Genomic DNA, 16,933 nt, shown 5'->3' on the forward strand with positions numbered 1-16,933 from the left:
AGCTCAAGGGGGTGAGGATTCTAGACATGGACTTTTAGAGTGTTTGGCAGAGCTAGTTTCCAGAAAGAGATGACCTCTGGGCCAGGCAGCGGCTTTCCCACTTTGCCACCCGATGTATAACGACGATAGTAGGAACAATAATAGCTGACGTGAATGGGTTGCTTGCTGTATCCCAGGCACCTTGCTAGGCATGTTACATGCTTGTTTCCTGCAGTCCTCCTAATAGGCCTATGAAAAGGATGCTATCATCAACCTATTTTTAGATGCCAACAGAGGCACAGAGAAGGATTAGCACGAGGCCACAGAGCAGCAAATGACAGAGGCAGGATTTGAACTCAGCTCTTCCTGGTAGTGGGACAACTGTTCTGGAACTTTTAGCTTCCAGGGATCCACAGCAGCAGCAGGCAAGGACCCGAGACCCCGAGAAGTGGGGCGAGATCTCACCGGTGGCACCATCTGGCAACTTCTGGGGGGTCCATGGGGAATGGGGCACCCCTGTAACCCGGACCTCCCTGTGGCCAGGGGTCGTCCCACGATCACGGGCCCAGGGCTGCTCTGCACGCTGAGCCTGGGAGCTCCAGCCTCCACACACGAAGTACTGGAAAAGCCATGACAGCTCAGCGGCTGGCTATCAGCTGGACAGTTACACGCCGCGGGCTGGGCCAGCACAGGAGAATGATTTGGAATGCCTTCTCTCCTCTCCTCCTCCAGAACACCTGATCCAAGTATGCTGTCCCCTCCCTGGCTCTGAGCTCCTTCAGCTCCGAGGCCTGCAGCACACCTGTGATCACGTAACTTATGTGCTGTCTCATTCCTCAGGCTCTTATCCCCAGAGTTGGCCTTGCCTCTTCGGCTGAGCTGCAAACTGTAAATTCTCTCTCCGCTGCCACCCCCTTTGGATCCTCTGTAGAGTCTGGGACAGTCTGGACACTATGAGGTCACCAATAAATATAGGATTGATTGAAGCAGAAGCAGCCATGAGAAAAGTTATTCACTGGGATCCTGTTTATACTTCTTTTGTCAAAACAAATCCCTTGCTCCTTGAAGATAGAGTCTTAAAGTCCTTGGTGTCTAGAAGTAAATGCTTGGCTTTTAATAGGGTGTTGGAACTGCATTTCATAGCACATTCCTGGGCTTGGACCTACACGGAGGCAAGTCCTTAAGCCAACAGGACAGAAGTCCAAGCAGGGCCAGACCCAACTTGGAGCAGGCAGGGCCAGGCTGCCTTGTTCCCTGCAAAGCCCAGCACCTGGCACCGAGCCTGGCTGGAGCCGTGGCCCAGGAACATTCGACGAGTGAATGAATAGAATACATTAACGACCTAACTCATCAATTTGCTAGCCATTGGCTATGTCCTAACATACCTGTTTCCAAATTCCTCCCTGCGCTGGGTCAAGTTAACGAATGGATCTGCCATACTGGAAATGGAGCCCCTTTCCAGCACTGACATGGCCCCCCCTTCACAATGCAATAATGTCAGAGCTGGAGAAAGGGCATGTTGCAGAGCGTGGCCATCTACTCTGCAGAAAACCTGGAGGAAAGCCAGTCTGACACCCTCACCTCCCAGGTGGGGAAACTGAGGCCCGGGTAGGGAAAGGGTCTCATCTTATCCATCACCTCAGGGCTCGCTCAGCCGCCTCGGACGTTCCAATAGTGATCAGGGAGTGGAAGTCGTTTAGTAAAACTCAAAGACCCTCACCCAAGGGTCCCACCCAGGCCTGGCACAGAGACGCCCAGTCGAATCTTTTAAAAGTCCCTCTTGGGATCTGGCATTTTGTGCGCGGGCAAGTGTAGCTGCTTCTGGCAGCCTGAAGACCTGTAATCGATGCCACACAGGTGCCTCATATAAATCTTCAAGGGCTGTCTCTGCATGGAGCCAAGTAGAGGCTTTTAATCGTCAAGAAGAAAAAAAGCAAAATACCTCATGCATTTTCATTTTTATCTAAGTAGAAGAGCACAATCAATTTGCAACGTGCAGCACTGCTTCTTGCCAAAAACCACTTATTTTCAACTGAAGCTTTCTTTTTCTGTACATCCAAGTACAGAATCAAAGCATGCAGGACCCAAAAGCACATGTTTTTCTTTCGTCCCTTCTCTCTTTCTTTTTTCAGGGCCCCACGTATCTCTTAACTGTCTAGACCACGTAAGCACCGGCTCAGCCTGGAGCTCGGCTCTCCATTAATGCTTTTTCCCTTCCCTCTGGCTGCCAGGCTCATGACAGACAGTTTGACAAATATTTAACTGCTGTTAAGCCTAATCGGGATCCTCCTCAGCGACTCAGCACAAGACAGATAACTGGGAACAGAAAAAAAGAAGTGACTGGGATGATCAGAGAATATTCCTATTTCTAACTGGTCTGAAAATGTAACCCATAACGGCTGTTTGTTTTAAATTATTCCTTGCCAAGAACAATGTTCAGATGATTGAAAAATTCCACACTGGAACCTCCAATGCTTACTTATTTTTCCTTCTGAGCACCTGCACAGAAAGAAGCTTTGCTCAGAAAATGTAAGTGGTAAAAGGGATAGGGGAACTCTCAGCAGCTCTTAGCATGCTGTACCAGAAAGCCTCCAAGGACTTCGTAGTGGGGACCTGGGTTCTGACAGGCGAGCCTGTAACTGCATTTTGCTCTAGCTGAGTCAGGGCCAGCTAAAGTAGGCGACCAGAGGCCCGCAGGAGGGAGGCTGAGAACCTTCCTTACAGACAGGGTCCGCCTGGGGGCCAGCAGCTGACAAACCGGACCTATGCACACTTGGAACCAAGTCAGGAATGTACGTGGCACAGCCCAAGTGTCCACCACTACGAAGGAATCCAGTTCCTCCCAAAGGGGGCTCGGAATCAAATTTCCAACTTGAAGCACAGCTCGCAGACGTTGTTCACGGTTGGGGTAAAGCCAGGGAGCCAACAGGATACCCTGAACCTCTGATCCAGACCAAAACAGCTCCAGAGCTCCACTGTGGAAGGGAATCCCCCCGGACCTGGCTGCCTTCTGGTAGTTTGTCCCCAAAGTTTCCAGCTCCCTCATATTTGCATCCAGCTTTGTTCAACTCATTAGCTGGGATTGGATTTGACAGGCCAGGACGCCCTTCCCCACCTTTCTTTTAAGATTAATTTACTGAGCACCTACTTGGTGCCCTGAGCTGTGCTAGGCCAGAGGATCAAGTGATCACCAGAAACACCTACTACCCCAAGCATCCAAGAAGCCGGTCCAGCTCTGGGCTCTTTTCCTTGGAGCTAACCTAGAACTCCTCCAGGATGAGAAGCAGTGGAGAGGTGAGAGGCAGAAGCAGGAACTCACTTCCCAGCCACCTTTGCAGCTAGGTGTGGCCATATGACCAAGTTGTCAAAGGAATGTGTGCAGAAGCAAAGCCTCCAAGTTCGTTCCGGGTTATGCCCTTCAAGGGAAAGGGCGTGTGCCTTTTCCTTCACTGTCCCCCTTCCCATAGACACACACGCCTACAAGGCAGATGCTGTGGGGTCCCACCTGGGACCATGAAGAAGAAGGAAACACCTTACAGTCAGAAGGGACTGGAACTGAATAGCCATACAGAACTTCCATAGCAGCCCTAGGCTCCTACCCAAGCACTGTTCCAGGAGAGAGAAATAAGCTTCCACCTTGTTTAAACCAGTGTTAGCCTGGGTCTTGGCTATAGCAGCAGAACCTGTATCAAGGCTGCTTGATCCAGCCACCTACTAGCTGTATGACCTTTCCTGAGACTCATTTTCTTGGTCCTAAAACGGAGGTAATGAGACGATGACCTACCTCATAGGTATGGCTCAATCAAGGCGCTTAGCACAGTGCCTGGCACACGCTAGACCCTCAGTAAATACGACCTATCCACCATTGTCATAAGCAGCTGCCGCCGGTACTCCTGTCCAAATCCGCTGCACCCACCCCCTTCACTGCTCAGCCAGGAAAGAGTGTGAACACGCACGGCCACAGAGGGCTTAACTAGAACCAATGTTCGCCCACTTCAGCCTCATCTAAATCAAGCATCGTTTCACATGCTCCTTTGCCGCAGAGTGGGAGACCGTGGCATTGCTTCCCACACAACATACCCACCCGACCTCCCTCGGCATGACCCAGGTTGCCATTATAAGGCTCCAGGGGCCCTCCGCTCCTCTGGCAGGCCCTACACGTGAGCACATGCAGGACTGTTTCCCTGATGGATTTAAGGCACCCGAGTCTCAAAAAGCTTGTGTTCATTTCGAAAGAGGGTAGCCTGAGATGCAGAACATTTTTCCTCCCCAGCGAACACAATTCAGTCTTCCTTCCCTACGATATTCTGAGTAATCCACACTGAAAGAGTATTTGAGGAAAAATTATCGTTCGGATGCTGGAAGGTTCTGAAGTCAACAGAACTGGTTTTGCTGTATATTACATAAAATAAACACTCTGGTTCCAGGAACTCCAGGGAGCACATGGAGAACCACATTTGTTTTCCCAAGATGCATGTGTTGTGCAAACTGCCCCTGTTCCCGGCCACATCAGACTCATGTGTCTCTAGGGTTTCCGAAGGACACAGGCAAGGGGCAATCCCAAGCTGGCCACACCAGCACCTGGGCCGATATTGCCTGGGAAGGTGGGTGAGGTGTGTGTACTCAAGGGGAAGACATCCAGGCAGTCTCTGACCCCAGGCTTTATGTAAGTGGCTAAATGCAAGATTGTATACAGGGCAACTAAGGGCTTCCTAAGAACTGACGTTCCTTTTTTTAAATATTGACTTCCTTCTTGCAGGATCACTGCCTCTGATGGTCACAGAGCACGGAGTGGGGGCAGCCTGCAGCTGGAGCCCATGTTTCCAAGAGCTAAGCTGCCTTTCAACTCTGAATCCTCTCTGAGCCTCACCCGGTGCTGGGCACCAGCATGGGCCCCTAGCCCGGGCTCCTGGCACTCAACACCCGGGCTCCTGGTGATCTTCGAAATCGGCCCGGGTAAGATTGCTTGATTTACTTCCCTCCCCGCCTGCTGCCTGGATATGGAGCATAAGCCCCACTCGGTCGGATTCCTAACTGTGCTCCCCAGAGCAAAGCCTGGTGCAAGGCAGGCTCGCAGAAATGGGAGCACGGATGAATGGACGGTGGCTGGCGCTTACTGAAGAAGGGAATGATTTCGAGCATGATGAAGATGAGGCCTCTCCACCTAGACAGTCAGACAGCAGCAGAGGCCATACACTGACACGTGTGTGTGGCCATCTGGTCACGGTCACCAACCGGACTCCAGAACACTCAAACCGTGGTGGGCACACGGGTACTTGGCACCTACTAGGAGCCCAATGCTTTAAGACTCTACTCTCTCACTTACTGCTACCCTGCGGGTGGAGAGTACCGCCCCCTGGCACAGCCAGCCTCAGGGACTTGCCCAAGGTCATAAAGTGGCAGTGGAGAGGCTCACCCTTGGGAAACAGAGGGAAGCCAGCAACTTGCTCTTCCCTTAAGAGGAAGCGACCATTTCCCACCAGAGAAGCAAGGACACACAGGCTCAGAAACACTCGGGGCCTCCATCAGGGAGGAAGAGAGACCCGGGGAGACACAGGGCCTGGGAACAGAGCATGACCCCGAGCAAAGGGCCCTGGGCCAGGTGCAGAGGAGGAATATAAGGGATGGGAGATGCAGGGAGAATAAATATTCCCATGACGAGGGGGATGCAACCACGTCCCGTACTTCAGGATGGAGTTTTCCCTCACAGACAGGCTCGGGTCGAAACTCTGAAAAGAGCAACTTACTGAACACCTTTGGAGCCCACCAGGGGCCCAAGTGAGCTAAGCTGAGGGACAGACACGAGAGAGGCCAAAACCAGGCTCTGCACCCCCAGTATGGATGGGCTCACAGACTCTACTTTGGGGGAGGGCTGGGTCCTGTGGCCTTCACGGAGGAAACGTGAGAAATAGGAAGTTCCACCAAAAGAGCAGCCTCCTAGCCTCCCCAGCCTCCCCAGCCTCCCAGCCTCCTCAGCCTCCCAGCCTCCTCAGCCTCCCAGCTTCTTCAGCCTCACAGCCTCCCTAGCCTCCCAGCCTCCCCAGCCTCCCAGCCCAGCCTGCCTAGCCTCCCAGCCTCCTCAGCTTCCCCAGCCTCCTTGCTGATACCTTCTGCAACCCTGCCTGGGACCTGGATCTTCTCTGGACCCCACATAGGACTCGGTGCATGAACCCACACTCCTGCCCCAAGAACACTGTCCTCACTCCAGAAACAAAGACACTGCAGACATTTCAATTTTCTAAACCTGGCAGTGAGGACTCCCTTTACCAGCTGAATCTGGCGTGTGAGTCTCAGGGCAGAGGACAGACACGAGGTGAAGAAGAGAGATTGCGGCAAGGGCCTGTGCACACAATGCTGTCCTAACACAGTCCATCTTGACGGAAGGATCGGCCTTCCCAGCAGCCAGTGGCAGGGGCCTGGCCACCACATGCTGCCACCCTGCCCTGCAGATGTCTCTCTCTGCTGGAGGGGGTTCCATGGGTTCTTGGCTCTACTTCTGCCTGCCTTTGCCCCTCCCCACCCACCTGGAATCCCACTCCCTTCCACATTGAAGACCTGAAACGCCACCTGATTGGCTGAATGGAGCTACAGCTCCCTTGCTGGGCCAAGCAGGAACCAGACGGTCCCCTCTTACCGTGGCCACAGAGAGAAAGTGGCTCCTGGGAAATAGCCACAGCTCATCTGAGTTACTGGGGTGGACTGTATATGGGGTTCCCTGAAATGGGCTAGACTCCCCCTAAGTACACATGCTACACAAGTCTAGCATATGTGCACACACACACACACACACACACACACTCACACACACCCTTCCTCCTCCAGGAAGCCTTCTCAGATTGGCCCAAACCCATTTCTAGGCTCCAGCACAACCATTCAAAAACGAGTACCTTGATATGTAGTAGCACCTATTTCCTGCTGTGATATGGGGGCTCAAAGCCATGAAAGGGGCTCAGGGTGTATTATGGGCTGAATTGTGCCCCTTCCACAATTACCATGTTGAAGCCCTAACCCTCAAAGCAACTGTATTTGGAGATTTGGCCTTTATGGAAATAGTAAAGGTTAAACTTGGTCCTAAGGATGGAGCCCTAGTTGGAGGGCTGGTGTCCTCATAAGAAGGTAAAGAGACACCAGAGATTGCTGTCTCTCTCTCTATGAGCACAGAGGAAAGGCCCTGTGATGACACAGCAGGAAGGCAGCCATCTACAAGCCAGGAAAAGAGGTCTCACCAGAAACCCATCCTGAGACTTCCAGCCTCCAGAAATGTGAGAAAATAAATTCTGTTGTTCAAGCCCCTGAGCCTGTGTCATTTTCTCATGGCAACCTGAGTCGTGGCTAATATCGGGCGGGTGATCAAAAGAGCAAAGTTTGAAGCTTAGTTCTGTCATTTATAAGCTCAGTGATCTGTGACAAATCCCTTGGCCTCAGTTTCCTGGTCTGTGAAATGGAGCTACTGACCCTCCACCCTGCCTCCCTGAGACGCCTATGGAGGTCCAGGGAGAAGGTGGCCCCACTGCAGGGTAGGCGGGCCTGGGCCGGGGCGTGAGATGGACATGAGGCCAATCCTGGCCCCACCACTCACTTTCTGGGTGACCCCAGACAGATCACATGATCAGGGCAGCTGGCATAAGCAGAGCATTTGCTATGTACCAGGCACAATCAGCTGAGCAATGGCAATGAGAACCCTGCTGTTCGTGGGAGTGACAGCCACCTGCTACAGTGGGCACAGCACCCAAGTCGGGACGAGCCATGCCCTCTGGGAAGCCAACCCGGAATGCTGCCTCCCAGCCCTCACCACTGTTGGCCCCAGAACACTGGCTGGTGCTCCAGGAACTGGGGAGAGCTGGCCCTTTGGTCCTTCCCACTGCACAATGGGGAAATCAGTCGGGGCCTTGGAAGAAGTGGCCAAAGCATTCCAGGCCATCTGCAGCAATGTCCAAAGCTCATATACTTTGCACACTGAGGCCTCTCCCCTTGGGGTGTCGTTGACACAGCCACCCCAAGGGGATGGGAACTCCTCAGCAGACACTGCCCAGCCTGGCTCAGAAGGCTGCCTCAACACCCATCTAAAATCCAGTCCCCAAGGGGCCAGGGCATATGTGTGAAGAAGCATCCCCCCACCCACCCGCCACCCACATGCGGATGTTGTGGCTGCTTGAAGATGGGAAGCCCTGACTCACCGCATGGCCATGTCGGCAGGCAGGGGGGGTGAGTGGCCAGCAGGGAACCAAGGGCCCCTTGCTCGCATGGAAAGAAACACCTGCAGAGCAGTAAATGGTGGGAGCCGAGTTTGAGCTGCTATCGCTAACACTGAACGAATTTCAGGACACAGATCTCTGGAGAACAGCCAGGTGGGCACCAGAATGGAACATTCCCCACCAGGGCTGGAGGGACGCCCTCCCTGTTACGGGCCACAGCCCCTGCAACATCTCCCCGAGCGCAGGCACCTCAGTGGGCCACTCCCACGTGTGCCTCAGCCACCATCTCCCGGGGGCAGACCTGCACACATGACGCAGGTCCTTCCGAAGGCGCTTCCTCCTTGTGCTGGGATGGTCTCGGACTTCAGGGAATTTGCCCAGAGAAAGGGAACAGCTTCCAAACGCAGTGGAAGGCCACAGCCCACCCTGTCTCCCGTTTGCTGCTTTATCTTCAGAGTGTAAATAAGCTTCGCCTACATTTATGGTTACGTTGGTCAAACCCTATTCCCCAGCCAGCTCTGCTCTGTCATTTAAAAGGAAAAAAAACGCCACTCAGATCACTTTCATTACCTTGGATAGGGCAAAGCATTTGGCATCAACTTCACTCCACCTGGGCTCTGGGCTCTGGTTGGCCACCACCCCCTTTCACACCCCACTGGTTATTAAGAATTTTTCACTTCCCTAGCCAGGTTTCACCCACATGCTGTTCTTCTGTGGGCGTGGAAGCTCCTTGTCCTGGGGCTGGGTCTCTGCTGACAAAGCCGTGGAGGTATCATGAGACAGCCTGGAACTAGTAGGTTGCGAAAGGGAGGGCTGGCCGTGCAAATTTCAGTAAAGCAAAGCCTTTTTCCTTTTGTCAGTTTTGAGAAAGGTTCTCATACGAGAAGACAAATCCCCCCATAGGCTGTGTTGAAAGCTTGTGACAAGAGGGGTCAGTGGTGGCTTAGGCTAGCCCTTGGCACACAGAGGGCTGGGGTTCAGTTTTGTTGTTTGTTTGTTTTTATTATTTTTGATAGTTCTCTCGATTCTAGACCCTTCCGTGTTGATGGTTCTGGAGCATAAATGGAAATAAGCCTAGGATCAAAGGAGAGAGAAGGAGCCAGAAGGGCCCAAAGTCCCAAATTTGGATTTAGGCCATGCTGGGAGTAGACACCCAGGCATAGTAAAGGGGGTACTCTGATAGGGCATTGGGCAAACAGGACTGAGCAAGATCAAACTGGGAAATCAGACAGGACCCCAGAAATCAAGAGGCATGAACACGGTCTAAAGTCCAAGGACTTGGAGTTCCAAACCTGGGCATTGACAGCAATGGAAGGAATACAGCAGTGGGACCAGTGGAAGAGCTTGGGGTTGACACCAGAATAGCTCAGCCTGTCCAGCCCTGACATGGCTCCTATGGGACAGAAACCATCATCAGCAGACCCATTCTGGGCCAGATATTGTAGCTAGGACTACATTCTCTGGCGAACTTTTTAAAATTATAAAATTCTGGGCCCAGAGACTCTTGATTCCATAAAACCTTAGAACTATTTATTTCTTAAATGCTCCAAGGTGGCTCTGATATTAGGCTCTGCCCTGGGCTGCCGGTTGAAACCACTAATTTTCCATCTAACCAAGGAAGAGGGTGCATAGGCAATGGAAATTTCACTATGTCTTTTTTGAGTTGCCCTCTGTTTTGTCTAAGAATGTCTGTCTATGCCTGGTATAATGTCATATTCTGCCTGACAGAATTTGCTCTTTTCTACGTCCTTTTTGGTATGAATACAGTATTTACTCTTGCTGGTCATTTGTTCCATACAGCTGGGTTGCAATATCCCCGGTGTTCAGTAGGTGTCGCTGTAACACAGGATGAACATGACCCAGTCCTGAAATTCTTCCAGGTCCCTGTTCTCCAGCCTGCACACAGGTTAGTACCGTTCTCCATCAGTCCTCTAGATTTAAAAGTTTCTATCTTGAATTATCTTAGAATGAAGAATAACTATGAATGAAGTTATAGAAGAATAACTTATAATGAACAATCACCACCATTTGTTTCTCAGAGCCCAGGAAATGATATTTCACAAGGATTGTCTCTGTTTCTCTCCCACTTTTGTGCCCTCTCCTACAATGGAGGTTCTCAAACTTCATGGCCTCAGGAAATTGTCACACCTCTAGAAATTATCAACACCCCCCCCAACTGCTTTTGTTTATGTGGGTTATATCTATTAATACTTTCCATATTAGAAAATAAAATTGAGAAAAAATGCAAACACAGGAATACACAAGCATATATATTCCGTTAACTGTTCAAGTGATGATATCATCTTGTGTCAAATGGGCTCTAGAAATTTCTGCACTTGTGAGAGAATAAGAGTGAAAAAAGAGAATAGTACCGTTATGGGTTATTATGTATCATTATGAACACAGTTTCCATCTTGCTTAAAGAGTCTCAGGGACCCCGGAGAGTCCCAATTCACATTTAGAAACTGCTACTCTATCAGTTTTGAAGTTTTGCTGTCTGTTCTTAACAAATCTGAGGTTAATCAATATTTGCTTCCGAAAGACAGAGCTTCAAATGCTTTAATTCTGATTATTCCACCTTCGTTTTTTTAAAGTTTTCTTCCTCACCTTTTATATGCTTTGTCATTTTTATACCCTCTTCTTCCTTGTTCATATTTCCAAGTCTCTCTTATACTTCTTAAAATATACCTATATCCCATATGTTCTGCATGCAATGTGACTGAGGCCCCGCCTCCTGCCAAGGGCTGGTGTCTCTGTTCCCTCTCTTTGAATCTGGGTAGGGGTTTGTCACTACTCCAATGAGTAGAATGTGGCGAAGGCGATGCTTTGTGATTTCTGAGGCTGGGTCACAAAAGGGATGTAGCTCCTGCTTCACTCTCCATTTCTGGGATGCTTACCCATGGGATAAGCCACCATGCTGTGAGGAACTCCAGGCCACATGGTAAAGCCACATGGGGAGGAGCTGGGGACCCATTAACAGCCAGCATCAACTGCCAGACGTGTAAGTGGGTTAGTCTTCCAACCTTCAAGTCTTGCACTCAGGCCTTGAACAACATGAAGCAAAATAAGCCATCCCTGCTTTACTCTCTTTGAATTCTGGATCTACAGAATCCATGAGCATGATGTTTGTTTTATTTCACTACATCACTCATTGGTGGTAGGTGGAACATTCCTAAATTTCTAATTTAGGTCTGGCACATTTAGGTCTGGCACATTAGGTCTAAATATTTGTTAGATGTATAAAATACCATAGCTAATGTATTATTCTTCTGGAATCTACAGCCTACTCTTTAGGAAAGTCCCACAACCTTCATGGGATATCTTCAATCCATGAGTGGAACAAGAAGTCCCTCTCTCGTTTGCCGGTGAATGAAAGCCCCCAGATCAGAGGGGGCTCCTGTCCCACACAGCTCCTTGGAAAGTCAAGAGCTATGGATTCCCTGGAATCTACCCTCAAAGCAAATAAGGCCCTCATCCCTCTGTTTCCCAAACAAGTGGCTGTATTGTCCCTGGCTGTGGGTGCCATTTTGTTTTCCTCATAAACTGGGTAGTTCCAGGACAAAAGTGATATGGGGAGAAACAGACATTTTCCAAACAGCACCTGCATCATCCGGTCTAAAAATAAATCCAGTAGGACTGGTTTTAGGAGTGAAGCCACTGCTAAAAATAATGCTTACACGTACGATGACATCAGCAGGTAACTGACCCGGGAACTGCAGGGCCCCAGCATCTAACCGACATCTTGAGTTCTGGTCTGCTTTGTGAGGTGATCAATCTGTCTTCACCCTCCGCCCACCTGGCCTTCATTTCAGGAGCCCAGGGCTGGGCCCGCTAAATTCAAGGAAAGGGGCTGGCAGAACATAGGGAAGCTCTGGATTTAGAGCTTTCATTAAAAAATAATATGGACTTTCTATTTCAAGAACAGAATGTCTAATAATGCTGCTGAGGAGAAGCTCTCCAGGACCTGCTTTGATGGTAAATACAAATGGTTTTAATTAGCATATTAATAGCGGTTTGATTTCTAAGGCCGTAGGAAAGCATCTCTCCAGCCTCTACAATACTATCTGCTTGGAGGTAATTACAGAACAGAGACAGAGCACCAGAGGGCGGAAGCCTGCTCTCCCAGTTCTGCCTCCAACCAGCCTGCAGCCAAGTTTCTGGTCACGAACACGGAGGCGTGGAGGCTGATCCCCCCCACTCGCACCCATTTTAGCCCTAACCTTTCCATGGTCTGACGACCTGAGTCCCCAAAAGTGAAAACAGAGCATTTCAGACCCAAAAGAACCCAAGTCCCAGCAGAGAGGGCCTCACACGAATAAGGATCGACGCTCTATGAACGAGTCCCAGGCCAACTTTGGCAACTCACAAGAGCATCACTGATTTTTAAAGAACGCTCCAAACCTGATATTCCCGGCAACCAGCCAGCACGCACCCCTGAGAGCTGAGAAGTGAAAAGCAAACGCATGCCCCCAGGGCCGGGGTAGGGGTGGGGGTGTTGAGCCGGGAGGGAGGTACCAGGCAGGCTGCGGTTCCCAGGTCTCACACCTGCCCGCGAGATGCGCAGAACCCCCCATGCCCACCTTGGGGCTTGTGAGCACCACGCTGGGCTCTAAATCGCAGCCCAGGATTCAGTGAAAAGCGGGCTCTGTGGCTTCTGCTCTAATTGCACTGGAGGGTGGAAGGTCGGGGAGCTGGATTCGTTTGTACTCAAGAGTGGTTCTTGTCTTTTCAAAGGCGCTGATGGGATGGCAGGCAGGGGCCGCCTCAGGCAGCCTAATTGCTGCAACTCTACACTCCAATTAAACACCAAATGAACGTGCTGAATAATCCAAAACAGACCAAGCTTCCGGGGACCCCTCCAAAAGCAAGTTCCAGTCCAGAGGAAGCTTTTTCCTCTCCACTCAACTGCTGATCCCTCTAACGCCTCAAACTGGAAGCAGCTCACTCTACTGGAAGAGCCTCGAAGACAGGACGTCTGTCCTCCACTTGCATATGCCCAACACACAGTAGGCAGCCTCCCTCAGAAGCAGAGCTGGCCAGTGAGATGAGGACAAGCTGTTAGGTTCAGCTTCCAGAAAATCTCCTTCAAGGTCATTGATTCATTGAGAGAAATGTGCATTTTTCCTTTTCCTTCTATTCTTTTTTTCTACTGCTTGGAACAAGAATGTGATGGCTGGAGCTGCATCAGCCGTAGTAGGCCATGAGGTATCTGGTAGAGCAGAAAGATAGAAGGAACCCGGGTCCTTGATGACACAGAACTGCCAATCCACAGCCTACTTCAAGACTTCATTTACGTGAAGAAAAAATGTGCTGTTCAAACCATCCAGCCAGTAATCATGGGTATCTAATCCATGGGATACTTGCCTTACCACCAAAACTTCCCTTGCTAAATCCTACCACTCAGTCAAGGCTGCCTCCTCCAGGAAGTTTTCTTGGATTATACCCGAGGGAGGGAAAAATCACTTCTTTATTTGACCAACTGCAGTACTTTGTCCTCTAGTATAGCAATTAAGAATTTATTATCAGGAGCCAGACAGACCAGAGTGCAAATCCAAGTTCTTCCACTCACTCGTCATGTGACTTCGGGCAAATCATTTCACCTCTTTCAGACCCAGTTTCATCTGCTGTCAGTTGGGATGGAAACACTACCATCTTCGGGAGCTTCCTGAGGCTTGGACAATAATATAGGTAAAGCCCCTGGCATTCCATCAGCACACAATAAACATGACCCTAACTTTTGTAGCCATCAGCCATTTGTAAGCCACTGTTGTGATTTTTTTTTTACCACAACCTTTGCCATAATCTATCAACTGCAACAGTTCCCATTACTATAGCATCGACTCGATATTTCTCTTTAACTTGGGTGTTAATGGACTCTCCCTCCTACCTGTTAAGCAATTACATATGGGAAATTACTGCTGTTACTGTGTATTTTTTATGACATACATTTAAAAAAATGCATAACCACGGGGCACCTGGGTGGCTCAGTCGGTTAAACGTCCGACTTCGGCTCAGGTCATGAACTCGCTTTCGTGAGTTCAACCCCCTCATTGGGCTCTATGCTGACAGCTCAGAACCTGGAGTCTGCTTCGGAATCTGTGTCTCCCTCTCTCTCTGCTCCTCCCCTGCTTGTGCTCTCTCTCTCTCTCTCTCAAAAAATAAAGATTAAAATTTTTTTTTAAATGCATAACCACAATTCAGTGTGCTACCTACAATCATCACACACACCAAGAGGTGACTGCCACCCTTCCTAATGTCATTCTGATGTACTGAGGAATGAAGTGTACATATATCTTCTGTTCCCTATCAACCAGGTTCCTTGAAGATGGGGCCTGGGTGGCACTTGTCTCTGAGTAACCCAGCATCTGGGACACAAAGGAAGTCCATTGAATATCTGCCTAATGAGCAGGAAAACATTCTCTCGCAGCCATTATCGGAGAGCCCAGCCAAATTCCATTCCAGCACATTCTGAGGGCCATCCAAATTCTTCTGCTGTGCTGGGTGCATGTTCCATTAAAAAAAAAAAAAAAATCACACGTAAGAAGTGGGCTGTCAGCAAAGGAGTTTGCAATTGTTTCCACAAACACTTCCATGAACCTTAAATGGCTTTTGCTGTGATGGGATTTGATCCATTTCATGACGCCCTGGAGAGACCCGTACTGGCCGGTGAAACGTGGCAGGGACTTCACAGAAAAGGGGTCCTTCTCTGAGCTGGACAAAGAGGACCTTCTGAAGGAGTTTTGCACCTCCTCAACAGCTGAATACATTCTTGCAAAATATTTCCATCAGGGAGTGTAGTCCTTATGCAAAGCAAGAGGTGGTGACATTATGAAAACACTGGATCCCAAATAAAATGTGAGCTGAAACGAGGATGCAGCAGGACCCAGCTTCTGGGTCAGAGATACTTCTTTAACGGTGGAAATGTTTTCACGGAAAATAGTGCACTTGGCCTGTTAAGGAGTAACCAAGCAAACTGTTTTGGGGCATAAGGAAAATGTTTCATTTGGCAAATCCACGCCAATTCAGACTGGACGGTAACTCACTTCTCCTACCACCTCCACCTTCCGTGGCCAAATGGCAGACTGAAAAAAATGAGGCAGGTGTAGGCAGGAGGTTGCTTGGGACCAAAGGACCAGAGACGACATGCCGGAGCTGGAGGATGCCTGCCTGGCGGGAAGTTCATCCAGCAGGAATGAGCTCGACCCTCCGGCCCCAGCTGCACTGTGTCCTCACCCCGTCCTGGGTAGGATGCTGGGTGGTCGTCACAACCATCAAGCCCCGAGAGGCAGCAGTACGACGTCACATCCAGGCCTTGCCTGTAAACCGGCAACTTAGGCAACTTCTGGAAGCCTGATCGGAGAAGGAAAATGCCACTTCCCGCAGGATTGCTGGGGGACGGCGTGCGCTCAGGGGGTGTGAGAAGAGCTTGGCAAGCTGCACAGCAGCCCGCTGCCTCCACGGGGAGGGACACAGCCACACTCAGAGCAACAGCCAGCGGCATGTGGCCTGAGTGAGCCCCACAGGCCGGTGGTGATTTTGAGGATCATAGGAAACCCTGAAATTCAGAGGCATAGGAGGTACCAGTAGCTGAATCCTTCCCTGAAGGGAGAGCTGGCTTTCCCCATCCAGACCCAACTGGGAAAATAATTGGCTGCCGGCCAGAGACCCTGGAGAGGCTATCAGCAGAACTGCAGAGAGACAGACCCCACACCCACTGCTGACGACCATCTCAGGCTCCGGAGAGATGCCTTCCACCCTGCAGGGGCCCGCCCTGTGCACAGGGGTCTTAGTTGAAGTTCATGGAGATGCCAGGAGGTGTTATTTATTCACTCCAGAGTACAGGTGAGGAACTGCTTCCTAAAGGTGACAGACCTGCCCAAGGCTGTTCAGCGAGTAAGTGGAAACACAAAGAAGGAGCCTAGTCTGGTTTTAAAGACATCGCTCTCCTTCCAGAACCATCAGAAATATGATCTAACACAGCATCCCCTCAGCCCACCTCCCAAAGCCCCTGCCTGTAGCTGCCGTCTTCCTTTTGTTTGCCTTTGTAACTGAAGTCTCGGCCCAGGGCTAACAGCCCGTCAGCTCCCTCCCTGTGTCCTTCCCACACGAGCTCGCCTCTGAACTCAGCAAACGGACTATGTTTAACCTCTCCACCTAGAGCTCATTCTCTCAAACTCTCTCTCTTGTGATGGCAGGGCATGGCGAGAGCAAAGGGGAGGGGGGAGGGGAGTGGAGGACGGTAGGGGATAGCTCGCCTCTCCTCTCTTGCCGACATCTCAAAAAAAAATCTATCTCCTGTGGTGGCCAGGACTTCAAGAGCAGCCCTCCTGCGGTGGCCGAGGGAGTGAGCAGAGCAGTCCTGTCATCTGCTCCCCGCACCCCCGGCCCACCCCCAGCACACACACACACTCCTATTTATACCTCTCAATCCAGCTATCTCCTTTTTTGGACAATGTTGCCCTTTGGGCTCACTGTGGAAGCTCGGTCCTTGTGTCTCTTTACCAGGAAGGGGGAAGCACAGCGACGCATCAAACATAGTTGGCCTGCCACCAGTGCTGCAGCTGGTGATGTCTGATTCCCCTCCGGGGCACCTTCCGATGGCCTGTCTAGCCAAGCTCTCAGCCAGTTTCTCCAAAATGGGGAGCTGGCCAGCTGTGCCCAGCTGGGCAAGCTCGGAGCCCCTCCAGGCCGGCTGTCCCATGGCCAATTCCGTGGAGGCCCACTGCATCTTTCTGCCTGAGCAACCCCACCTCGCAGAG

General features: G+C 50.7%; 1 protein-coding gene and 1 long non-coding RNA gene across 2 annotated transcripts in view; one reads left to right on the forward strand and one right to left on the reverse strand.

The window, feature by feature from the left end:
• The window catches only part of GRK5 (G protein-coupled receptor kinase 5), a 214,751-nt gene that overhangs the window by 79,565 nt on the left and 118,253 nt on the right, over positions 1-16,933 (reverse strand). The window lies entirely within an intron of this gene.
• On the forward strand, positions 8,449-11,542 carry LOC132684836 (uncharacterized). Its single transcript, XR_009612815.3, has 3 exons — positions 8,449-8,967; positions 9,975-10,080; positions 11,457-11,542. It is a non-coding gene; the product is annotated as an uncharacterized LOC132684836 (long non-coding RNA).

Source organism: Panthera onca, chromosome D2 (genome assembly GCF_046562875.1).
Source record: "Panthera onca isolate mPanOnc1 chromosome D2, mPanOnc1 haplotype 2, whole genome shotgun sequence".
Lineage (NCBI taxonomy): Eukaryota > Metazoa > Chordata > Mammalia > Carnivora > Felidae > Panthera > Panthera onca.